The sequence below is a fragment of the Callorhinus ursinus genome, unplaced genomic scaffold, assembly GCF_003265705.2.
Source record: "Callorhinus ursinus isolate GAN/ISIS: 27379988/994484 unplaced genomic scaffold, GSC_fseal_2.0 scaffold41, whole genome shotgun sequence".
Lineage (NCBI taxonomy): Eukaryota > Metazoa > Chordata > Mammalia > Carnivora > Otariidae > Callorhinus > Callorhinus ursinus.
The window spans coordinates 3,347,846-3,373,550 of NW_027397103.1; the positions used below are offsets into that span (position 1 = coordinate 3,347,846).

The 25,705-nt window shown below is 50.0% G+C and overlaps 1 protein-coding gene and 1 pseudogene across 1 annotated transcript in view; one reads left to right on the forward strand and one right to left on the reverse strand.

Annotated features, from left to right (window-relative positions):
• SRRM4 (serine/arginine repetitive matrix 4) overlaps positions 1 to 25,705 on the reverse strand; it is a 149,764-nt gene that overhangs the window by 46,477 nt on the left and 77,582 nt on the right. The window lies entirely within an intron of this gene.
• Positions 1,091 to 24,916, forward strand: LOC112837224 (bifunctional coenzyme A synthase pseudogene; annotated as a pseudogene).

A 25,705-nucleotide genomic window follows, 5' to 3' on the forward strand; every position in this document is an offset into this window, starting at 1 on the left:
GGACAGTGAAGTGGCACGAACACTAGCTGGCCTGCCTGTTGATAAGAATCAATTGAGGAAAAGAGAGAGAAATCTGGAAAACACTTTGAACATGTAAGGAAGTAATAAGTGGGAGTAGAGGGTGAATCTTGGTAATTTCATTGCGAGACAGAGACTTGCTTTATGTGTTTGGAGAAGTTTGGCTTGAATGTTATATTCCACAAAGAGGAATGGTGTTTGCTCATTGGATTGGGGACACATTTCGCCCCCGTCCCATCCCACTAATAGCTTCTCCTGGGTGTAGAGCATTAATCAAGGGTCTCAGCTGATGTTGACGACCCTCTGTAAGGTACACAGTTTAGCGAACTTCTCCCCATTTCACAGGTGAAGGCACTGAGACCTGGAGAGGCAAAGGGTCTTGCTTTCCATCCAAGGCTCATGCCCCAGGTTCTTGTTCTGCACTTGCATTCAGGCCTGTGAATGGTCCACCCTTGTCCCTGCACTTAGCCAGACACCTCCAATCTGCCTGTTTCAGTAGAGAATGAGGGCCCACACTCTCGGCTCATGAGTCCACCAGAAACCTCAAGGCTTATCGTGGGGCAGACCCAGCCCACAGAAAAGATGGGTCTGGCTAATTTGTGCCTTGGTTCCTGGGGCTTCGGTCCTGGCCTGAGGTCTTGGTACCAAGTCCTTTGAGGGTTAATTAAGCCTGGTGAGGGGTCACCCACAGAAGCTGTGACTCCTGAGCTTTGCCGTCACGGCTAGGAAGAGTGTCAGAGCTTGGGGGACTGGGGATTCCCAAGAGCCACTGAGGAGATGTCATAGGAGTTAGTAATGCTCATCCTAGTAGGAACTGAATGAGAAATGAGAAGTGTTAAGAAGCTGGCATCTCCCTCATTATTTCATTCCTTTATGCAAAGGCTGTTTGCTGAACACCTACTTGGTGTCAGATTTCAAGGACCGTAAAGTAACTAAGACTTGCTCGGCCCTCCGCCTGGAAGGGGAAGACAGATCCCGCAACTGGGGATTACAGTACGGTACAGTAATCTCAGAGGGCCACGGAACCACGGAGAGAGCACCTAGTCCAGCCTTGGCATGTGGGCAGGTGGCCATGGAAGGCTTCCTAGAAGATGTATGGAAACTGGTCAGGAGACTGCAGTGCAAAGGACATAGCAGTGAACTTCGAGTAACTGCAGAGGAGGCGGATGTGAGCTGGATGAGACAGAGGGGTGGGAGGGTAGAAAGCAAGAGGGGAGACCGGTTTATTTCACTGAGCAAAATGCCCTTAAGGTCCATCCTCGTTGCCACAAATGGCAGGGTCTCTTTCTTTTTCACGACTGAATAATATTCCAGTGTGTAGACATAACACGTTCTCTTTATCCACTCCCCCACTGGTGGACACTGACGGTGCTTCCACGTCTTGGCTACTGTCAATAACACTGCAGTGGACATGGGGGGTGGGGGGAAAAGAAGCTGAGACTGGGGAGGGGGACAGGAGCTGGGTCCTTCAGGGTCAAGTGGGGGACAGACAGGTGCTTCTCACACCTTCCTGTGCACGTGAAGCCCCTGGAGATTGTGTTGGGATGGAGGGGCTGACTCAGCAGGTCTGGGTTAGAGCCCGAGCTTCCGTCCTTCTAACCAATGCCCAGGGGCTATTGTGGCTCCTGGAACCGCTTTGAATAATCAGACTGTAGATTTACAAAGGATTCAGACCCGACCGTGAGGGCTGGCCAACACAGACAAGCACAGCCCTCTAGCACACTCCCTCTTCTGGCAGGATGACAATGGTTTTAGTTTAGCTCTCAGGGCTGAGAGCGTGTGAGTGTGTGAGCATGTATATGTGTGTGCAGTAAACACTCTTGTATATCAGAAACTGTCCAGTTCCCAAGTTCAGGTCAAAGGACAAAAGAAACATATGGAGAAAAATCAGCTCAGCATTTCTTACCAGCTCAGCCAAGCAGGTCAGGCCCCCAACATTCCTGGGTTGTAGACTCTCATCACTGAACACATCCATCCTCTGCCCTCCCATCAACCCCAAATTCAGCCAGTAATTTCTCCCTCCTCAGGCTGGGCTGTCGATGGCCTATTTGCCTAGAGAGAGAGGGCAAATGGTTGAGAGGGGGACTGCATTTGATTCTTGGGGCTGTCTGGCAGGCAGGCTGCCCCCAACTTGGGAAATGGCCGAGTTCCAAAATGCCGTGGTTTTCCACTTGAACGGGTTGCAAAAAGTAATTTGGTGATGCTGAGAAAGTGCACAGGTCCTGGGGTCCTACTGACCCGGGTTCAAGCCCTGATCCCGCCCAGCTGCGTCACCAGAGGCAAGAATAACATCTCTGGCTCCAGCCCAGGGCACCCTCAGGACCTTTCTACCAGCTGGAATTGCAGACAGGGTTTAGATTCCTCCAAGGAGCGTGAGTAGCTGACTATATTTTCTTGCCAGGGGAGGGCCTGTGCTAGGTGAGTCCCTTTAGGCATCGCTACAACCACTGCGGAGGAGGTACCAGGCAAGCAAGATCTGCCGGGAACAGGACAGAAGTCTCCAGCCCAGGGTAGGAGGAGCCTTGATTCAAGAGCCAAGTAAAGGCTGGTCCCAAGAAGTCCCAAGAAGTGCCACCAGGCACTTATTCACTTATTCTTCATTCAGTCAGTGATTCAACAAATATTTACTGAGCACCTACTATGTGTAGGCCATGTTCTAGGCACTGGAGACAAAATAAAGAACAAGGCAGAAACAATCCCTATTTGGTGGAGCTTGCATTCTCCTGGGATGAGCAGAGGGGAGAGGAGCAGAAAATACAAATAATTAAGTGGTAAATACATAGGCTCTTGGAAGGGGCATAGAGAAGAGAAATGGAGGATAAGGAAAACTGGGGATGCTACTGGGAGAGGGCTGGAATTTTAAATGGGGTGATCAGAGGAGGCCTCCTTGAGAAGGTTAACATCTGAGCAAGACTTGAAGGTGCTGAGGGAGGGAGCCTTGTGCCTTCCAGGGAAGAGAGCATGATAGGCAGAGGGCATGACCAATGCAAAGGCCCTGAGGTAGGAACACACTAGCTGCACTGTGGCTAGAGCTGAGTAAGCAGGACAAAATTTGGGGGGTGGGGTATCAGAGAAGTAATGAGGGATCAGATCATGGACAGGCTGGTGGACTACTGTAAGAACTTGACTTTTTCTCTGAGTGAGAGGGGAAGCCAGGGGAGGGTTCCAAGGAGAGGAAAGATGAGGTCTGACTTAGGCTTAAAGGTTCTCTGGAGGCTTGCTGAGTCTAGTGGGCCAGGGAGCTGGGATCAATGTAGGAAGATCAGCTGGGATGGTTGCAACAACCCATCCAAGAGAAGATGGTGGCCGGGGTCCCCGTTATCACTGCTGTAGTGGGAAGAAGTGGTCAGATTCTGGACACAGACTGAAGTTGGAACCAATGGAGTTTGCTCATGGATTGGCTATATGGCAGTGTGAACATAAGGGGTCAAGGGTAACTCCAAGGTTTTGCTTTGAGCAACTGAGGGGATGGAGCTGCTGGTTACTAAGTTGGGGATGGTTGCAGGGGCAGAAGGGTGTTTGGGATGCCAACTAGACACCCATGTGGAAGTGGTAACTAGCAGCTCAGTACCCAAGACTGGAGTTCAAAGAAGACATTAGCACTGGGGAAGTGCATTTGAGAGAGGTTGGCATTTAGATGGCATTTAAGGCCATGGGATCGGATTTTCTTGGGGGTGAGATGGAGCACCTCGCAAGCGTGAGGTGGGAAGCTGAGGAAGGAAGTAAGCTCCATGTCAGTGAGGTTTTGGAATAACAAGATGGCTCAATGGGAGTGTCCCAGCCTGGTGGACTGCCTCTTAAAATATACAGTTGACCATTGAGCAACATAGGGGGTGGGGGGGGCGCTGATTCCCATGCAGTTGGAAATTCATGTATCACTTTTGACTCCCCTAAACTTAACTATAAACTTAACTATTAACAGCCTACTGTTGATCAGTTGGCCTTATCAATAACAAAAACAGTCAGTTAACACATATTTTGTATATTATATGTATTCTAGACCGTATTCTTACAACAAAGTAAGCTAGAGTAAAGAAAATAAGAACATCGTAAGGAGGTGCCTGGGTGGCTCAGTCAGTTAAGCAGCTGCCTTCGGCTCAGCTCATGATCTCAGGGTCCTGGGATTGAGCCCGCAGCGGGCTCCCTGCTCAAAGGGGTGTCTACTTCTCCCTCTCCCTCTGCCCCTCCTTCCCCCTGCTCATGCTCTCTCTCAAATAAATAAATACAATCTTAAGAAAAAAAGAACATCATAAGGAAAATACATCTACAGGACTATGCTGTATTTATGGAAAAGAATCCAGATAGAAGTGGATCCTGTGCGGTTGTTTGGGCTGCTCACTGGTCAGCTGTGCTCATAAAGCGTCTGACTCCTCCCTTTCATTCATTCCTCAGCTAGTCCTTAATTCTGGTAAGCATCATTTTACTTCTGGTGGAGGGTCATTTCAAGATGCTCCAGACATCCTCCTTCCCCCACGGAGGCCTTCCTCACAATCCAGAGGAAGACGTGGATCAGGTTCATGAGGAACTCTCAGGAGTGAAAGTGACCCAGGAAAGGAGAGGTCCTGAGGAGAGAGAGGACAAGGCTGGAGGAACACGTGCACAGAGCGGGCAGGGTGACTGGTCCGGAGAGGGTGGGTAGAGCATGGTGATCAGATTCATCAAACAGACTCTGCCTGGCCACTCACCAGCTGGGTGACCTTGGGCAAATCTCCTCACCTCTCTGGTGAAACACAAATCGCATGCACCTCAGGAGGCTGTCATGAGACTAAAATGGCGTGATGCGCACCCGGCGCTTACATGGCGGCACTTTAAATCCCAGCCATACTTGCCAGGGCAGGTCACATTGTTCTTCGGCCTCACTGCTGACTCGGATCCCCTTTCCCCAGATGGCCCAAGGCAAAGGATTCTGGGAAGGGGAAGGGCAGGGAGGTTGGTGTGCCCCTGAGTGTCTCAGGAGCTCCTTCCTACCCCGGGACCTTGGCTCTCCACCACCAAGTAGTGGCTACTTCAGAACCTAGCAATGGCCCATTCCATGCTATGTCTCGGCTTCTTTCTATCTCAATAGCTCAGGGATGAATTTGTCTCTCCCTGCTGTCCCAGGGCCACCCACTGGACTCCGTGATCAGCTAGAACTACAGTTGGGGCTCATGGGGCATGTGAGAGTATGGTGCAATTAGGACTCTGTGTTCCTGCAGACACACACACACACACACACACACACACACACACACACACATTCACATGCCCATGGCTCCTTCCCCAGGCTGAGGTTTGGAAGAAAATTCCTAACAAGAAGAGAGTAAGCTGCCACTGAAATCTGCAGAGAGGACAGAACAGACAAGCCACAAATCTCGATGGCAGGCGGCAAGCAGGCGGTGAGCTCCTGAGGTCTGGGCTCGTTAGTTTTAAAATAACACAGCAGAGCAGTGAGATAAAGGGCTTCAGTGGGGGAAGCTGTCAGACACCCTGCCTCACACTGTTGGCACCACTGGAGGGGTCCCATCTCTCCTCCTGGGTTATAGAAACACAGACTGCCAGCCGGGGCAGTGGCTGTGTGGCCAGATCACAGGGTCGGAGCTTGTCAGAGCGAGGCCAGGCCTTGGGGGACTTTGACCCCAGGCCTGGAGAAGCCCAGGTCCGGAGGAGTTTGGGGTAGGGGGGGCAAGTGCTACACTCAAAGACACTCGGCAAATTAGGAGGTGAGCAGGGACCACCACTCGGTTCCTTTGCTGTTGTACTCTGTAAAGGCTGTGCTCTTGGCCAGATCCTAATCAGATGGGAATATTGGCTGCAAATGCCTCACAGGTGCCTCTTTCCAGAAGGTCATGTCCACCCCTGCGGGGGGCAGGAAGGCAGTCCACAGCCCACTAACTGACACAGAAGTACAAAAGACCTGCCCCCCTGCCTCAAAGTAGGACTAACTCTAGGGTGTAGTGCACACTCCAGAGCTCCCCCTGGGATCAGGCTGAGGCTACACTCCAGTCCAAAGTACGTTTTCCCTTTGCTTTCTGCCCCTGCCCTAACCCGCTTCCTCACTTCCTTTCTCCTGAGAGCATACCCTCACTAGGTCATGTGCACCCCAATCTCTGTCTTGGGCTTTATTTCTTGTGAATTCCATCAAAGACATAGAGTCAGACCAAGTTTTTCCTCTATCAAATGACTAAATGCAAAAACAAAGGTTAGTTAAGTACTGTATTTTCCAGAATCAGACAGACATGGTTTTGAATCTCTACTTTGCTACTTCCGGGGTGTGTGACCCACAGGAAGTTAAATTTATTATCATCAAGCCTTAGTTTTCCCATCTGAGGATGGGAAATGTTAATGGGGTTAATGTTACCTGCCTCATTAGGTGGTTGTAAAATGCTTAGCACATTTCCCAGATACATAAGAAATGCTCAGTATATGTTATTTGATGATGACGGTGATAAGGATGGAGCCAGAATGGAGAGGTTGGTCCATCAGAATTCCACCAATCAGCAGAAAGCTCTCAGAAGACTCCGCCCCTGCAGCTTCAGCACCAATCACCAGCGAGTTCTCAAACCACACCCTTTCCATCTACCCACTTCCACCCCTCTCCCTGAGGCTTGTCCCAGAGGCCCCATCCTTTGCCATTATGGTTCTTCCCTGACAAAGGATTCCCTGTGGGAGGGAGGGCTCTCTGGAGGGAGCAGACGTCTGGCTTTACACAGTAGTGGCCATTTCTCAATGCCAGCCCAGGCATCCAGCTGTCCCACCTGTAGGAAATGGCTCCTCCACGGTAATTCTGATTAAGAAGCTGATGGGAAAGGTCTGTCCCTCCACTGGGACTTTTATCTACTTCTTAAAAGTCAAACCCATTACTGCAGGATTGCGGGTTTATTAGAGAGCTTTATCTTTATTAGGCAGTTTTGTGATTATGGCCACCAACTCTGATAGGTTCCCCTCAACTCCAGGAGGACTTGGGAGCAGGGGTGGGTGGTGACAGGGACACAGGACATCTCAGGAGGTGTCAGGGGATCTTGGGACAGCCCCTCCCTAGCACACAGGCAGAGGTCTTTTTAAGCTCCGAGGTTTCTCTCCAAGCTCATGGACCATGGGCAGCCACTGAACAACCAGGAGCCACCCAGAGCTTTGGAATCGGGCAGCCCGGAGCTCAGGACTGGTTCTGCCATTTTCAAGCTGTGATCTTGGACAAGTCATTTCTCTTCTGCAGAACAGGGTTAATGATAACATCCACCTCGTAGAGATGATGCATGTAAAGTGCTTAACACCATTCCTGGTGCAGAGTAAGCACTTAATCAATGTTAGCTGTCACTGTAATTGTAATTATTCATTGTAAATAGACTTTGGGACACAGGTGCCCAACTTCTGCCTTTGCTCCAGCTGATCCTTCTGCCTGCAGTGCCCCTTCTTCCTCCCTCTGTAAAAAGAAACCCACCCATTCTTCCAGGTTCAGCTCAATGATCTTACCCTCCTTTTCTGAACCTCCACTGCCCATCCCCCAGAGGGAGCACATTTTTTTTTTGAAAGATTTTATTTATTCATTTGAGAGAGGGAGTGAGCAAGAGAGCACGAGCGGGGGGAGGGGCAGAGGCAGAGGGAGAAGCAGACTCCCCACTGAGCAGGGAGCCTGGATATCAGGCTCCATCCTGGGACTCCGGAATCATCACCTGAGTTGAAGGCAGACACTTAACCAACTGAGCCACCCAGGTGCCCCAGGAGCACATTCTTTACTCCACCATGCTCCTGAAACTCTTTGTAAATCCCTCCGAGATACTACAACATGACCTTGAGCAAGGCCTGTCCTCTATTTTGGCCTCGGCTTTCTCATTTTGACAATGGGGATAATACCTTACATATTGAGATGGCTGTGGAAAATATATATTCATTAAACTAAGCACAATGTCAGATTATTGTAACTATAATTGCAATACTTATTTTTCAAAAAAAGATTTTATTTATTTATTTGGCAGAGAGAGACACAGCCAGAGAGGGAACACAAGCAGAGGGAGTGGGAGAGGGAGAAGCAGGCTTCCCGCCAAGTAGAGAGCCCAATGCAGGGCTCGATCCCAGGACCCTGGGATCATGACCTGAGCCAAAGACAGATGCTTAACGACTGAGCCACCTAAGCACCCTTGCAACTCTTATTGAAAGAGGCTTGATAGCTCCAATATGAGAAAGAATTTCTGCTTGATGAGGAGTCTTACGGCTTATCCTTTCCCGCTCTGAGGAGTGCATGGCTTCCAAGCTGCCTGGGATAGCTTGGGACCCTGAAGACCAGCCCCAGTCACCTCTGAAGGACCTGTCCAATTATAAGATTTTCATAAGTCAGAGTCTTCCTTGGGTCTAAATCATTCCCAGCTTCTGACCTTTTTCTGAACACATTGGGGATGGCATAGTAGGGCTCAGAACCTACCAACATGGCTCGTGAGCCCCCAATTTAAGAATGAGAGTTGTCACCTACAAACCCATCTTCTGGGTGCACAAGCTGAAGCTTGGGCGTACGGGACTTCTCTAACTCACTGTATTAAAGACACGGGACCTCACATTTATTGAGCACCTACAATAATGATTCAGGCACTTCATCATTTAAAACTCATTATTTCATATAAGTCCTACAATAAACCCTTGGGATGGGTAGAGTACGGGTTGGTTTTAGATGAGAAAACAGAGGTTCAGAGAGGTCTAGTGACTTGCCTAAGGATACACAGCAAGCAAGTAAGGGAACCCAGAGTTCTCAAGGAAATGTGGCTGGGTGTCCCTGGTCTCCAGACTAAGTATGGCTACATGGTCCAGACTGTGTTTACCAAGCTTTTGGGGTAACTGTGTCCCTTTCTACTGCTGACCATGCCTTCGCCTCTCCCATGCTGACTGGTACTCTGTCTTCTTCCTATTTCCTCGCCTGCACCTGGTTCCCCGGCTGCTGTCTGCAGTCTATTGACCGACGCACTCAATCAATCAGCCAGCTTGCTCCGACAGCTAAAAAACACCCCGTCGACCAATTTCCCCTCCAGCGCCTTTCCGCGGACCATGAAACCTCACTAATTTGGAATTTGCAATGATTTCTGACACAGAACCTGCATTTCTCATTCTGGTAAAAAACTGTCTGAATGAAATGTCATCCCATGAACCCCTGGGGGTTTCTGAGCAAGGTCCCGGCAACCAAAAAGCCCCTTTGCCACTTCCTCCTCTTTGTTTCTGTTCCCGATTTCTTCCGCCAGGGTCCCTTTTTATGTTGGATCCTAACTGACGGCACCATTATAAATGCTACTCTTACTAATAATAACAGCGGCTATTCACGGAGCACCTGTCAGCTAAGTGCCAGGCACTGTGGTAGGTGCTTTGCATTTGTTGACTCTGGCAAACCTTCCCCACAATTATATGAGGCTGGTACAGTTATCAACCCCATTTTACCAATGAAGAAACTGGAGGCAAGAGGAGAAGAGGCTAATAGGTGGGAGAGATAGGATTTGAACACGTCTGCCTCCAGAATCCATGGTCTGAACCCTTAGAGCACAGTGCCTTTGGGGCGGGGTACTGTGGGAGACACTTGTGAACCCCAAAGTGTCTCCTGCTTTGGGCTTCTGAAAGCATCATGCAATGAGACAAGAGGGCTTTGTGTCCTACAGCTGTGAGATCGATGTCTATGCCCAGGGCTTAGTCGTGGAAAAGCTGCCTCCTGACTCCATCACCATGGGCAGTCCTGAAAGACACAGAGCCTTCAAAACAAACTGGTGGCAAGGACTTTGAGACGGATCTTTCCTAGGTTCAAAATCCTGTTTGAGGGTGTTGGCCCTTAGGGACCCACCACTGACCCAAAGATCTGGTTTTTTCCTACAGATATTTTGCTATATGCTGGTGGCAGAGATGAGAAACATACAACCAGAAAGCTATATGCTGTCCCACTCATAACTTTCTTGTGCAAAGGCCCTGTGGCAGCCTTTTGCATAAGCCCAGAGTGGACTTGCCTTTGTAGATTGGCAGTAGGGCATCCTCCTTTTCATAGAGGGAGACACTGGCCACTCAGATTGCTTTAGGAATATGGTTTGAGCGGGAAAGAAAGGTATCCTATTAAAAAAAAAATCACTGAAACGGCTTGATTCTACCAATTACCCATGGGGCTGGTAGAGTATAGACAGAGCCTGGGTTCCCTGAACAAATCTCTCAGTCTCTGGTGGCGGGAGCTGAGGTCTGAGATAGGTGTGGGGGCCTGGCACACGGACTCCTCAGCCATAATGATGCTGCCTCCCTAGGAACTGCATATTCATGGTCCGCTTTTTACTTGCACCCAGCTAAGACTATTCCCAGGAACATATAAAATGTGTCCGGATGTGTGTGTGTATCAGGCAGGGTGGAGCCTGGACCGAGCTGCTCTTAGTATCAAGATGTATCATGTGGCAGGGTCAGTTCTGTCCTAGAGTGATCATGCAATTCATAGTCCAAACCGGGACACTGGGGATTAAAAAAGGCATTGACGGTGAGTGCCCTGGGGGTATATGGTCACCATAGTTATCTGCTGTTTCTGACTTTGAGACTTGAATGTCAACTGTCCCCTCCATGAAAGGTCTCTGGCACTTCGAACCTAACCTCTGCAAACCTCACTGCCCCCCTTCCCCACTTTCCTCCAGCTCCCCCTTCTAGCTCCTCACCCACGCGGTGGCCTGGCCGTCACCCTGGACACCCTCTCTCTCATATCTGACCCTTCTCGCTTCAGAGCACCTTGGCACCCATCTTCTCTCCACCTCCTCTGCCACCCCCGGTCCAAGCCGGCTTTCTCTCTCGCCCAGACAGTGGTGGCAGCGTCCTCCATCCCCCCGGCCCTGTCCAGCCCACTCTCCACGCAGCAGGCAGGGGCTTCTTCCAAACACAGGTGTGAGCATGTCACTCCCTTTGGCAGAGCCCTGAGAAGGAAGTCCCAACTTCTCCATGTGGCTCTGGTGGCCTTCAAGGTCCACGGTGGTGCTTTCCAGGTCTGTCATTCTCTGAGGCTTCTCAGCCACTGTGCTCAAACCACCTGGAGCCCTTGTAGGGCCTTGTTCTCTGTGTCAGAAGCAACCTAAGGGCACAGCCTGGAGCCAGACGGCGGGGTTCGAACCCTGTTTCGCCCCTCTGTGAGCTTGGACAATTGACTTCACCTCTCCGGGCCTTACTTCTTCATCTGTAAGATGTGGATAGTAATAGTACCTACCTCATAGGGTTATTTCATGGATTAATTGTGGATCTATGTAAAGCTCTTGGAACAGTGCCTGGCACACACAGTAAGTGCTCTGTGTTTACTAATTAAGAAATGACATCTCTTATGTTGCCTTCTTTGACTTGAGGACCTTTTGTTCGTTTTTCAGATTTCAACTTAGAATGTCACCTCCTCCGGGAAGCCTTCCTAGACTGCTAAGTCTGTTGTGTTCCTTCTCTATGCTCACAATATCCTTCCATTGCAATTGTCTATTTAACTCTCCATCCCCCCACCCCCACCAGACTGTGAGTCCTCTGAGGCAGAGTCTGAGCCTTTTGCTACATTGTATCCTCAGCACCTAGGAAAGTGCCAGGTCCATTGTGTATCTTCAATAAATATTGGTTGGATGGGAGAACTGAACGGATAAAGAGCCTTATCAAGCCAGTGGCTACAGACAGCCTTCTTGGGACAGTTTCCGAGGCCCAGGACACTGAGATTTGTTAACAGAAGTCTGTCCAAGAGAGGTAGGTACAGAAGGGCAGCCAGGCTTCCCTTGGGGACGCTGCACACAGAACTATCATGTGGCTCTCCCCCTGGTTTCCTGCTGCAAGTGTCCGTCCATTCCACCTTCCAGAAAACTAGCTCCTCCGCTCAAACTGAATCCCAGAGCTTGGTGTCCAGAAGCCCCCACCCCTACTGACCTCCTTCTCTCCTCTGGATCTTCCCCTCAGTCAGCCTTTCTGAACCCAGAGGCCTGGGTTCGAATCCCAGATTTGCTACATACTAGTTATAGGGCCTTGGGCAAACAAATTCATCTCTCTGTGCTTTGGTTTCCCCATCTGTAACATGGAATGTGTAATTGTGCCTACGTCACAGGGCTGTGATGAGGTGACACATTTTGTGATGTGTCCAGTACCTGGCCAGAGTGCAACAGTGCTTTTCAAGACTCTTTAAAAACAAGTTCTCCCCACTTCCGAAGCCCTCTCCCCACGTCCCTGCATGGCCAAGTCCTACTGGGTGGACTTCCTCTGTGCATCTGGACACCCCAGCTGCTTTTATAGCCTCTGGCGAAGATCCAAGGCCACAGGAGACAGCTGACAACATCTGGGCATGTGCGCTGTCAACTTGGGTCTGTCTGAACACAGTGGGTTCGAGGCCATTTTTGGAGCACCAGCTGACCAGCAAACGTCCCTGGCCAGCTTGGGCATGGGACCATTCCCTTACATCCAGCCTTAGAGAGAAGGACTAAGGGGCAAGTCGTTTATTTGTGATGGGATGCCAGGAAGCTCTGGTAAGGGCCGTGGGGAGGAGAGATCAGGAAGGAAGGAGACACCGACGGGGGTGTCGTCAAGCCAGCTACCACTGCGGGCACCCGGAGCATCACCCCGCTGGGGAGCCCCAGAACCAGGAGAGCACACAACTCTGTTATTCTACCTGAGGCACCTTGAGTCTCATTCTTTGACTCTTATCAGTCATGGTTGATGGCTGCTCCCAAGGGGCATTAATTCCTGCCCTGTGTCTGGGCAGAGTGGGCTTGGTGGCCCGAGAGCGCCCTCGGGTGGAGACACGGGTCCTGTTGGTGTGAAGTCAGGCTGGTGTGCTCAGGAACACAGGGCACCGAGGACAACGGCAGGGCAATACCAGCACCCCGGGTTTCAGCCGTGCCTAGCACTGAGTGGGGCAACGCCCTGAAGAAGGCCAACCACCGGCAAATATGTCACCTCTTTGGAACTTGCACAAGGGGGTTCCTGAATGCCAGGAAAAGGGAGACTTCACTCCCCTTATCAGACCCTCCCTTCCTGCTCCCCTTTCTTTTCCACTTTCCTTCTCCTTCCCCAGATATTCGCGAGCTTCTGCTCTCCCAAGCATTTTTAGGGGGCAAAGATTGGACAGGATGCTCAGGTCTCCCTGCCTCAACCCTTCTTCCAAAAAAGCTCAGAGAGGGGATCTGACCTGCTCCAGTGAGTGGCAGAACCCAGGTCCCCGGACACCCTGGGCTTCAGGCTACTCTGATAATGCTCTTCCTGGAAACCACATCCTTGGCCAGAGAGGGCAGGGCTGGTGCAAGGCTGAGGAGGTCAGGCCGGGCTGCTGGGTGTGGGGCTGGCTGCACGCGAAGAAGCCTTCCTCCCACCCCGGGCAGGTCTGCGTGGCTCAGCATTTCAAATGCATCCTTATGTACTGGAACAGTCTCAGGAAGAAAACAGGATTTTGCCTTTTGTTGCAATGTAAAAGGAGGAGGGAAATCACAAACACATCCTTCCCTCTCACCAGAGAATGGCCCATTTGAGAAGATCGATCAAATGTTTTCAGCCAAAGCCTGTACAGGTCCATATTTCCCCGAAATTACATCAGCTCAGCTGAAAGGAAGATGGGGGAGACAGAGGAAGGGGCCATGAGGCAGGGGTAAGGGGCCAGGTGGTGGAATTATCCACAGTGGAGCAGGGAAGGGGGCTCCACGGTCTGCGGTCATACCTAACAGAGGACGGGAGGAGTGGGGGTAGAGACTGGACAGGGTGTAGGGCTCCTTCTCTTTGTGGAGACTCTCGGCTCATGTTCTGAAGAGCTGCAGAGCCCTCCAGAGACCCCCACTGGGAGTTCAGCCTGCTCTCAATCACTCCTGTGGAATACGAGGCTGATCCTGAGACCCACGAGCCAGAGCCAGGGATGCTACCAACTCATGGGAGAAATGTCTCCCTGCAGAACGACTCAGCGTTTGTCAAGCCCAGTGTGACATGTGGATCCGTCATGATCAACTGTACACTCTGTCCTGGGTGTGTTACTAATGATTATGAAGGTCAAAAATTTGGGAACAGTTTCCAGTTAAGACAGATGCATAAATATATGAATCTTCATCTCCATTAACGACAGCTCCTTTTAGGAGGTAACCTTGGAGTTGTCCTTGACTTTTCTCTCCCAAGCCCCAGGTCTGACCTATCAGCAAATCTAGATGCTACCTTCAAAATATACCCAGAATCCAATCACTTCTTTCCTCCCGGGGGGCCACCACCTGGCCCAAGCCCCATCAACTCTCACGTGCGTTTTTGCAAGAGCCTCATAATGGATCTCCCTGCTTCCATTCTTGTCCTCCTACAATCTATCCCCCAGAAGGCAGCTGGAGGGATCCTGCTGAAGCTCAAGCCAGACCAGGGTACTCCTCCCTTCAAAACCCTCCGATGGCTTCCCTAAAGCCAATCTAATTACAGGGCCCACACAGTCTGGCTCCTGTTGTCACTCTGACCTCCCTTCCTACTCTTTTCTCCAGCCCCACTGGCCTCCTGGCTGTTTCTCTGACATGCCAATTATAATCCTGCCTCAGGACCTTTGCATATGCTATTCCTGGAGACCTCTGACTGCCCAAAACATCCTTCCCCCAAATATCCACGTCTTCTTCCCTCACCTCCTTTAAGTCTTTGCTCAGATGTCACCTTCTCAGTGACATTTCTTCCCTGATAGCCCTATATAAACCCTATTTAAAATCACAACCCCTCCCCACCGTATGCTTCTCTCTTCCTGCTTTATTTCCCCCTATAGTGCTGTACACTTTGTACTATGACATAACCATTTACATGTTTATTTTGTTTAATGTATGTGTCACCACCCCTCCCCCCCGGATCCCCACCCCCCGCCAGTAGAATCTAAGTTTCACGAGGGCAGGGATTTTTTAGTGTCTTGTGTTCATACCTGTTTCCCCAGACTCTTGGATAGTGCCTGGTACACATTCAGGGCCTTGTTAATATTTGTTAAATGAATAAGTGAGTGGATTCAAGAGTCCTCCTCTAATAGAATCCTTTACCCTGAGTTGTATTCTGTTACGCTTCCTTGAGCAGGAAAGAAAGGTGTGGAATTGAGTTTGTGTGCTGAGCTTATCATCATGTGACCTTGGGTTTATGCAGGTGTATGTGATGTGTAGGTGAACATCATCTGTTATATGTCTGGACTGCTGGGGGGAAAAAAAGGTTGAGAACAACAGGATTCATGAGCAGATTTAGGGTATGGTATAGCCCTTAACTGCTGTGTGACTTTGGAGAAGTTGCCTGCCCTCTCTGAGAGATAGCTGAGGAACAAGGGGACCGTCATGGTACCCAGAGCACTTTGGCTTGGGTCCCAATTCTGCCACCACTAGCTGAGTGACCTTGACTAAAGAGGCTCTATAAATAGAGGCTCATGTTCAACATGGGAAGAAAGAAGCCTCCTGGTAGGAGGGGCAGCATACGTGAGTGTCAGCTTTGGAACTGAGATGGGGATTTGAATCTTGGCTCAGCCACTCACGAGCTGTGAGCTTCCGTTTCTATGCCTTGAATGGGAATAACCCAATCCCACAGTAATATAGAGGAGTAAATGAGTAACTGGACAATGATACAGAAATAACCGCTAAGTAATATTTTTAGCGCTTCTATTCCAGTCATTGTTCTAAGTCTTTTATATATAACTCATTTAATCCTCATCACAAGGCTATGAGGACATTATTCTTCCTCCTGTTTTCAAAATAAGGAAACCGAGGCACAGAGTGGTTAAATAATTCACCCAACGTCACACAGCAGAGCCAGGTTTCAAGGTCTAAAACCAGCGCTTCCTCTCTCCTCCCTCGCTAGCCCTGAATAGAACCAGTTGGCTGCTGAGCATCCTGACACCTCTCACACCAGCTAACCAAAGTTGGGGGTCCTAAGTCAACACCCCCCATTTCCTAGGCATGGTCCTACATCTTTAAGCACCAGAGTTCTGAGCATCTGCGTGGAGAGGGGCACCAGGTAGCTGAATTCGGGTTGATTAAATCAAGGAGAAAATCAATTAAATTTAAATAAAGAAAAAAGATTGGAAATCAGGCACAATGCCTTCTTAATTACAGCACCTAATCACTGGCTGGAAAAAAAATAACTCCAGAACGTTTCATTTCATATATGGCCTTGTGTATCTGAAATGAGAGGCTCCTAATGAAATGCACATTACCCCACTTGACTAGTAATTGACTAGGCAATCCTGACAGTTTCAGGGGGTGGGGGGAATGATCAGGCGTAAGAGCCAGGGCTTTTTGAGGAAGTGACAACACAGGATGCTTTGGGGTTTATTGAGGGGTAGCTGACCCCAGGGTCTCCTTTCCAGGCAGTACAACTCACAACGCTTCCGACAAAGAATGTGTCCACTGGGCAGGGCTGAGTGTGCAATGCAGCAGGCGAGCGTGATTACATGGCTTTTCTCCGCATCGTTTGGAGTTGTTGCAAACACAAAGGGCTGGGGAGGATCGCCAGCAATCAGCAACCAAATGCCTCAAAGAAATTACTCTGACAAGTATCTGCAGTTGAGATCCTGGGTTATAGCCTTCTAATCTGCCCTTCCTTCTCTGCCCTTCCAATCTCTCTCCTCTGCAGCTAGGGGCATCTTTATAAAGCACATCTCATTAAGTCACTTCCTTGATTAAAATCCATCACTGGATTCTTGTTGATGGCAGAGCAGTCCGGACTCCCTACCATGGCTCAGGAGGCCAGATAGGATCTGGTTCCTGACCATCATATCTCCAGTCCTTGTTCCTCTCTCCTGCATCCTTTGTTCCAAGCATACCAAGCCAGTGGAGTTTCCCCAAACCTTTCATGTGCTTATGATTTCATGCCTTTGTGTAAGCAGTTCCCCTTACCTGAAACATCCTTCCCTCCCTTCTCCACCGGACTAAGTTCTGATATCACGTCCTCCTGAACCACTCCCTCAGTGGCTGGCTGGGTTTGCAGCCTCTCCGATGCTCTCAGAGTAGCCATGATACTATCTCCAATGATGGCAAGCATTACCTGAAATAGTAACTGTCTGTGAGCTCAGGGAGGGCAGGGGCTTAGGTCTGCTCATTCATTTTGTCCCCAGAACCCAGCACAGTGTCCAGCCCTGCTTAAAGATGTTGTTGAATGAGTGGGCAGAGACTTCACAATGATGGTTGCGGTAATGTGGGTGCTTTGCAGCCTCCTTGCAAAGTAAAGCATCAAAACCACCATCTCTCATCCAGGATGCTTTCTTGCCTTTTTGACTATGAGTATGATAAGGCTCAATGTTTGCTTGCTCTTTTGGCCCTGTTAGGATGTGGGCAGCAGTGCCCAGAGCTGTCGGGGACACCACTGATTGAGTTATTCAGTCATTCAGTCAACTAGACCCCATTTACTCTGCATCTGCAGTTGCCCAGCATTGAGCTGGGCACCTGAGTGTCAGAGAGCTGACTAAGGTGAGATTGGTGCCCTCCAATAGCTCACAGCTCATCCACGACAGGCGTGCAAATGCTCCCCACACCAGGACAATTAGGGATGCCCTATAGTGGCTCCTTTTACGGAGCAGGGGCCCGAGGCACACGAATACGATACCTGGCAGATGTGTGAATAACATTCATCCCACCTGCCTCCCCTCGAGATCCCTGTGTCTTCTTGAGACAGGGGAGAATCTAAAGAGCCACCCAATAAGCCAGATCCAGTAGAATCATTCCTCAGATGGCGAAGCTTGCATTTGGGAGTGGGTGGGGATTTGGAGTGATGTTAGGATTAGGGCTGTGACAGCCACAACGACTCCAGGAAGTGAGGGTCTAGAGGCCAAGAGCCCTATGCACTGAATGTCTGCTACAGGTGCACCTTATTGTGTTGGAGAGGGGAAGTCTCTTAAAATAACTCTTATCTGTTGTTTGTGGAAGGCAAATGTTGAACCATTCATTGAATTCATCTATCCATCCATCCATCCATTCATTCACCTAACAGTATGTGGTATCTACCACGAGCCAGGCAGTGTGCTAAGAGCTTTGCAGACATTTTCTCATTTAATACACAACCCTTGAATTAAAGCTGATTTTAAGGTATCATTATAATTATTCCCACTTTGCATATGTGGAACCTGGAGTGAGAAAGGAAAATAACTTACCCAGGTAGTTATAATTAACAATAATGATAATAGTTAACATTTGTGGATCATTTATGACATGCCTGGCAGTGTGCTAAGCTATTATGTTGAATTCAATCCTCACAACAGAGTTATGGGGTAGGGACTATTAATATCCCATTTTACAGATGAGGTGATTGGTATTAAAAGAGGTGAAGGAACTGGCCCAGAGGTAGTAGCTGCTACATGATAGAGTCAGAATCTTATCTTAGGTCTGCTTGACTCCCCGGTCCAGTATTTCTCGATGTGGTCCCTGGACCACCTACATCAGAATCACTGGGGACGTCAGTATAAAATGCAGAATCCTGGGCCCACACAGACTTGCAGAATCGGAGGGCAAGGCCCAGGAATCAGCATTTTATACAAAGTTCCCAGGCAATTCCTATACTCACTAAAGCTTGACAATTTTGTTGCCATTCTTGAGGTAGGGACCCAGCAGCTTTCAACAGAAAAGAAAATATTCCATTTGATTTTCTCACCCAGTTGATTTGGAAAAACATAATGAAAGGGGGAAAAAAAATCAGTGACACTCTCCCTGAGTCCCAGGAGGGCTGCAAGAGATATAAAGCGAAGACGGCAAAGACATTTTGATGCCAATACTCCAGCAGATGTGTTTACGCAAGTCGGTTTGATTACAGGTGCTAAAAATACCCCCTTTTAAATTTAGGAGCCCAGAACATTTCCCACTGCTTTACAAAAAAAAAACTGTTAAAAAAAACTTTTTTTTAAAATTCATTCCTAACCCCCACCTCCTTCAACCAGTTATTAGTATTGACGCTGGGGTCCCAGAGTTTGTTATCGAGAATTATAATGGCAAATCACGGAGACATTTCCTCTGATTACACAGATTCTCAGTGTATTTGGCTCCCACCTCCCCTCCAGCCGTTCCTCTGAATCAGCAAAGTGCCAGCTATACTCGACTTCCTTGGGTGGCTGAATACCAGACCTCGACAACTTCCCAAAATAAATCTTCCATCCAGCGGGGCCGGCCCCCACTTCCTTCCCCTAATCTCTCTTCTTCTGTTTTTGTACTTCACATCTTTGAATCATAAAATTGTAAGACCCGAGGGGTTCAAAGACTTAATTCACACATGGGGGAAACTGAGGCACGGAGCTGGGAGAAGAGTAACTCATTTGAATTGACAAAGCACACAAGTGGCCGGGCTGGTCCCGAACTCCAGCATCCTGCCCCCAAGTCCAGGGGTCTTCTGATCAGACCAGGCTGCTCCTCCTGGAATTCTCATCTCCACCCAGACTAGCTTACACCCTACCGTAGGTTACTAAACCTCTCTGAGTTTTCTCATCTGTAAGAAGGGGACAGTAAAAATACTACCCCAAAGGGCAATTGTAAAGATTGGACGAGTTGATCCATGCAAAGTGCTAAGAACAGTGGCTGGTACATAGTGAATCCTCAATAAATGGCAGCCTATCACCATCACGGTCATCAGGTGGTCCAGAACACCTGCAAATGCAATGAGTGGTTATTGACATCAAAAATTTTTTGAGGGGCACCTGGGTGGCTCAGTCTGTTAAGCATCTACCTTTGGCTCAGGTCATGATCCCAGGGTCGTGGGATCGAGTCCCACATGGGGCTCCATGCTCAGCAGGGAGCCTCCTTCTCCTTCTGCCTCTGCCTCTCCCCCTGCTTGTGCTCCCCTCCCTCTGTCAAGTAAATAAATAAAATCTTTCAATTTTTAAAAAAATTTTTTCTTATCCCCCCCCTTTTTTAAATAAGAAGAAACAGTGCCTGGTAAGCAACATATACATGTAACATAAAAAGGTTCCATAAAAATCGGTGGGGTGTTTTAGGAACAAATGAGAAAGACCCAAAATTACTAACCTCAAGGTTTTGACCAGCTTAACATGTATTTCAGTTGGAGATGAGGGATGATGACCACTGGCTAACTTCACACAACTCATCGGGCCCTGCAGAAGGGACACCGGCCTCTCCATCACTGTTCCTCCTTCAGGAAAGACTCACTCAAATCCTCCCTCCCCCTGGGATTTTCCTGCATCCCTCCTTCCTCTGAGCTTCTCCCACATTGCTTTTGGTCTTAGAGAAAACTTTCTCTTCCATCCCATATGGGAGTTCATGGCTCCCATTCTCCCCGTGTCTGAGTTATCCTGGGGACGAGCATGGCAACTGTCCTTGTATGGGTGGGTCACACACACTGGGTGGGGGGGAATTCACTGGCTTATTTGTAGTCACTATCGCTCAACTAGTACCTGTCTCCTCAAGGCCTGTGGTGGCACACGCGAGTCACCAGGGGCGCTTTTTAAAAATGCCCTCGTCTAGGGGCGCCTGGGTGGCTCACTTGGTTAAGCAACTGCCTTCGGCTCAGGTCATGATCCTGGAGTCCCGGGATCGAGTCCCACATCGGGCTCCCTGCTCAGCGGGGAGTCTGCATCTCCCTCTGACCCTCTTCCCTCTCGTGCTTTCTATCTCTCATTCACTCTCTCTCTCAAATAAATAAATAAAATTAAAAAAAAATGCCCTCGTCTATGCCCATCTCCCATCAATTTAACAGAATCTCTAGGGCAGGGGCCTGGGCATTCATGTTGTTTTTTAAAAGCACCCCTCTCCTCCCAGAAGTTTATTCTCAGAGAGAGCCAGTACTGCTTTAGACTGTTTAAATAATTTATATACATGATTTTCTAGCCTGCGCCTGGCTGGATGCTCTACGGGAGCGGGTCATATTTGTCTTTGCACCTGCAGCCTTACCAGAGGGATTAATAAGCACAGTAAGCCTGCATGTTTATGAATTAAGTGGCGATCGTCTTTTCTACAGAATACCATGACCCTTGCTGCTTTGTGAAGATGGTGTTTCTGATCTATGTGACCTCTGAGTCTCAGTTTCCCCATCTCTACATTGGGGGTGAAGATACTGTCTATTCCTTAGCGCTATTCATGGTGAGCGGCCAATGAGAGGATGTTGGTAAAGTGGCCCAGATGGAGCCAGGAACATCAGAAATGCCCACAAAATGTGATTTGTTCCTCTCTTTTCCCTGTAGTCAGTGCCATGGAAAGCAGTCAGAGGAAAGGAAGGTGAGAAGCAGTGTTTAACCTAAGGGGGAAATGTACCTACCCCTTGACGTGGCCACACCTCACCACCATCACCATCAGCCAGAGCATCGTTAACGAGACCAAACTCTGGGCAGGCTCTTCAAAAAGAACAAAACTAAACAAAAAAAGCGCTTTACATATACACAGTTCCCTTAAGCCAATGACGACCCTATGAAATAGGTAGTAGGGTGATGGTTTTCCGATGAGAAAAAGGCTCCAAAAGGTGGCACAGTGAAGTAGTAACCCCAGAGTCACCCTCTCCCGTGTTCCTCACCGCCCTTCCTATTTTTCAGGGACACACAACTCATTCCGCACACTCGCCCCTGGATTCGGTTCTTTCCTTGGAGCATCATATCCTTTCCTTCTTTGTGTGTCCAGCCGAAGTGACACAGGCCTCTTGTCTCAGCTGTTCACTCGCGTCACGACAGTGGCCAAGTTGGCTGTTAGGTGTCGGTGCTACTTCATTTATCTGTTTACTTACGGAGGCAACAGTGATGGTGGGCACTTCTGAATCCACCTGAGCGAGATTCAGATCGGAACCTTGACTCGCTCTGAGACTTTTGGGCAAGTGTCTTAAAGCAGCTGAGCCTCAGTTATTGCTTCCGTACAATGGGGCTAGGGAGAGTGGCCAGTTCACTGGGTGGACAGTGAGGAAAATGGATGCAAAGTGCCTTGAATCTAAGCGGAGGCTCAAAACAAAGCTAGTCAGTGGTAGTAATGGTAGTGATTGTTTCTCTTTGGGGAAGATGGTCTAGCTGCCCAGGGGCCAGCCACCTGCCTGTAACCGGAGCAGACTGGCTGGCGGGGGCTCGGAGATGTCCGACGTCTCCGTTCAATTACCTCCATCTGTGGGTAAACCAGCCCCTGCGTAATGGACTGATTAATCTCCTTATCACACGGAGCACAGTGTAATTACATCAGAGAATTCAGATCCCCAAGCGCGACATCAATCAACTCAGAGAGGGCAGCTTCGCCCTCCCTTCCCCAATAGCCTGGGGGAGAAAACACGTCTTCCCTCTGCCTCCCTTGTTCATGCTTCCCTCGGATGTGAGACGGAGGCCTGAGAACGCCTGGGAAGGGCTGCCTGGGGAGCAGGTAGGGAAGAAAAGGAAGCGGAGGGATCCTTCTCCAAGTCAGTTGCCTCTCTGGTTCACTCTCTCCCCCTACCCCCTTGTAAGTTCATTTGCTACTTGAGTTTGGAGTGAATAAGTGGGGGAGGGGAGAGGAACCCCACTTTTTTGTAAAGGATGGCCGGACAGAACAGCAATAACACCTTCTCCTAGTTGCCTTTGATCGAATTCTTACTATTGTGCCTGCAAAGACCTTACCTCCTTTGTCTCACAACAATCTGGTGAAGCAGGTGCTGTTATTCATCCCAATTATGCAGATGGAGAAACTGAGGTTTGGATAGTGCCCAGTCAGACCCCAGGGGAATGGTGGAAGGGTGGTCTTTGGACCAGAAAAAAAGGACAGCCTGAGTAGGAATTAAAAGCAAATTCTCAGTCCACCCTGGGTCTCATGAAGCCAGGAACCGAGGCTTTTCTTGCTGGTTTGGTGCCGACTTCTTCTGCGGGATCCCTAGTCTTTTCATGTGTACACTTGATGGCCAGCTAAAATCTCCCCCCACCCCACATAAAACAGACAAAAATAGAGCTCTCCTGTTTGAAGGAGGGGTGGTAATTTCGATACCCGACCACTCAACCTTCTCCTCAGGCTTCAAGACAAGCTTGGAGATCGTGTCACATAATGCAGTTTGGAAGCTACAGACATAGGAGGGCCCTAAGATTTCCAACTCTAAAATATTAGACAAATCCACGGCTCAGAGGGCTCTAGTCTGTCTCATTCATAACTGAATCCTCTGTGCCTACAACAGTGCCTGTCCCCCCCACCCCCCGCCCCATAAATAGATGTTGAGAAGCGAGACCGTCGGGTCGTGGCCAGCCGGGCATGAGCCTGGGGGGCCCAGCTCAGCCCCAATCCAGCCTCGTGCAGGCCACGTTTGAGGTCCTGGATTTCATCGCACACCTCTACGCTGGCGCTGACGTCCACAGGCACTTGGACGTCAGAATCCTGCTGACCAATATCGGAGCCAAGAGCGCCTCTCTCCCTTCCCTGCCCAGCTCAGTCCAGAACCTGGCCCACTCACCGGAAGTGGTGCTGACTGACTTCCAGACCCTGGATGGAAGCCAGTACAACCTGGTCAAGCAACAGCTAGAGCGTTATGCCACCAGCTGCTACAGTTGTTGTCCCCAACTGGCTTCAGTGCTGCTATACCCCGATTATGGGTCCGGAGAGCTGCCTGTGGAGTCCCTGGATGTCCCCTTACCCTCCACCATCAGGCCAGCCTCCCCCGTGGCCAGGTCTCCAAAGCAGCCAGTGCGTGGCTACCACCGTGGGGCTGTGGGTGGCACGTTTGACCGCCTGCACAATGCTCACAAGGTGTTGCTCAGTGTCGCATGCATCCTGGCCCAGGAGCAGCTTGTGGTGGGAGTAGCAGACAAAGACCTGTTGAAGAGCAAGTGACTCCCTGAGCTGCTCCAACCCTACGCAGAACGTGTGGAACATCTGAGTGAGTTCCTGGTGGACGTCAAGCCCTCCCTGACTTTTGATATCACCCCCCGGCTGGACCCCTATGGGCCCGCTGGCTCTAACCCCTCCTTGGAGTTCCTGGTGGTCAGCAAGGAGACCTATTGTGGGGGGATGGCCGTCAACCGCTTCCACCTTGAGAATGACCTGGAGGAGCTTGCCTTGTATCAGATCCAGCTGCTGAAGGACCAAAACCACAAGGACAATGAAGAAGACAAAGTCAGCTCCTCTAGCTTCAGCCAGGGAATGCTGGGAAACCTGCTTCGGCCTCCATATAAGAGGCCAGAGCTACCCACACACCTGTACGTGATTGGGCTGACAGGCATCAGTGGCTCCGGGAAGAGCTCAGTAGCTCAGCGGCTTAAGGGCCTGGGGGCGTACATCATCGACAGTGACCAGCTGGGCCATCGGGCCTACGCCCCAGGTGGTCCTGCCTACCAGCCTGTTGTGGAGGCCTTTGGAACAGTCCTGTGTCTCTGTCATCCAGATATTTTCCATAAAGATGGCATTATCAACAGGAAGGTCCTAGGCAGCTGGGTGTTTGGGAATAAGAAGCAGCTGAAGATACTCACAGATATTATGTGGCCAGTTATCGCAAAGCTGGCTCGAGAAGAGATGGATCAGGCTATGGCTGAGGGAAAGCACGTGTGCGTGATCGATGCTGCTCTGCTGCTTGAAGCCGGCTGGCAGAACATGGTGCATGAGGTGTGGGCCGTTGTCATTCCCGAGACTGAGGCTACACAACGCATCGTGGAAAGGGATGGCCTGAGTGAGGCTGCGGCTCAAAGCCGGTTGCAGAGCCAGATGAGTGGGCAGCAGCTTGTGGACCAGAGCCACGTGGTGCTGAGCACCTTATGGGAACCGCAGGTCACCCAACGCCAGGTGGAGAAGGCCTGGGCCCTCCTGCAGAAGCGCATCCCCCAGGCGCCGTAAGGCCCATGGCTGGCATTGAGTTCTCTGTGGGGCCCAAGTGGCCCCTGGAGCTGCCAAGAGATTCAGCGGTGAGGAGGAATGGGGGCCTCAGGGCTCATCCTGGTTGGGCCTAGAGGGCTCTGAGCCAAACTGGGGAGCGCAGGGCCGGGCCTGGTGGACACATGAAGCCTACCCAGCTTGTGGTGTTTGGCCATCACTGAGGATGTGGCTCGTCGGGGAGCAGGCCTCTCTGGCATTTTGTGCCTACTCTTGCCCACAGTGTCTGATGCCTATGGCCGACTGTGGACAGCGCAAACACTGGAACTTGTAACAGAATTAAAGATGAATGTTGCCAGGTAAAAACAAGCGATTTCAAAGTCTGTTATTTAGTGGCCAGATGTTTTTTTCTTTTTCCCCTGTGTGAAGAAGCTCCTAGAACTAATGAGCCCATGGAATGTGTTGCATAGTACTTTTCAAACATTCAAATTTCTTGCTAACATTTCCAAATCAGGCATGTTGTGTACACATTTTAATTTTAGAACATGATTGGAGACAAGGGACCTACACTCCTCTCCCAAGGGAGCCATGGGCCAGATCGAGGTGGCAGTGGCTCCCCTAACTGATCTTAGTCCCTGACTCCTATCGTCAAAGGTGCACAGAGCTGGCCACACCTGGGCCCGGCCTTGCCAAGCGGCCATAACATAGGTGATAGTTGGTAACCTGGGGGGTGATTCCAGGCACCTTCTAAGAAGTGAACTGGCCTCTGTAAGGTTGGCCCAGAAAACGGAGGCTCATCCTTTTCTCTTCCAGCCAGGAAGCAAGAGGGTGGGTGTGCATCTCATTGGCCAAGAGTGCACCAGGAGCTGCCCACCTAGCTCAGCGCTTGCACCCTCACTTCCCTTGTCGGAGACAGACCACCAGCCACGCACTTGCTCCTTTCTCTCACAGGATTCTAATCCCAGGTTCCAAAATGCAGGCTTAGCCCGGATCAGGTTTGGATAGCGCCACGATGCTGACGCTATGGTCTCTCGCTGCTGGGATTATATTTCAATTATCAAACTCCATGGTTGCCA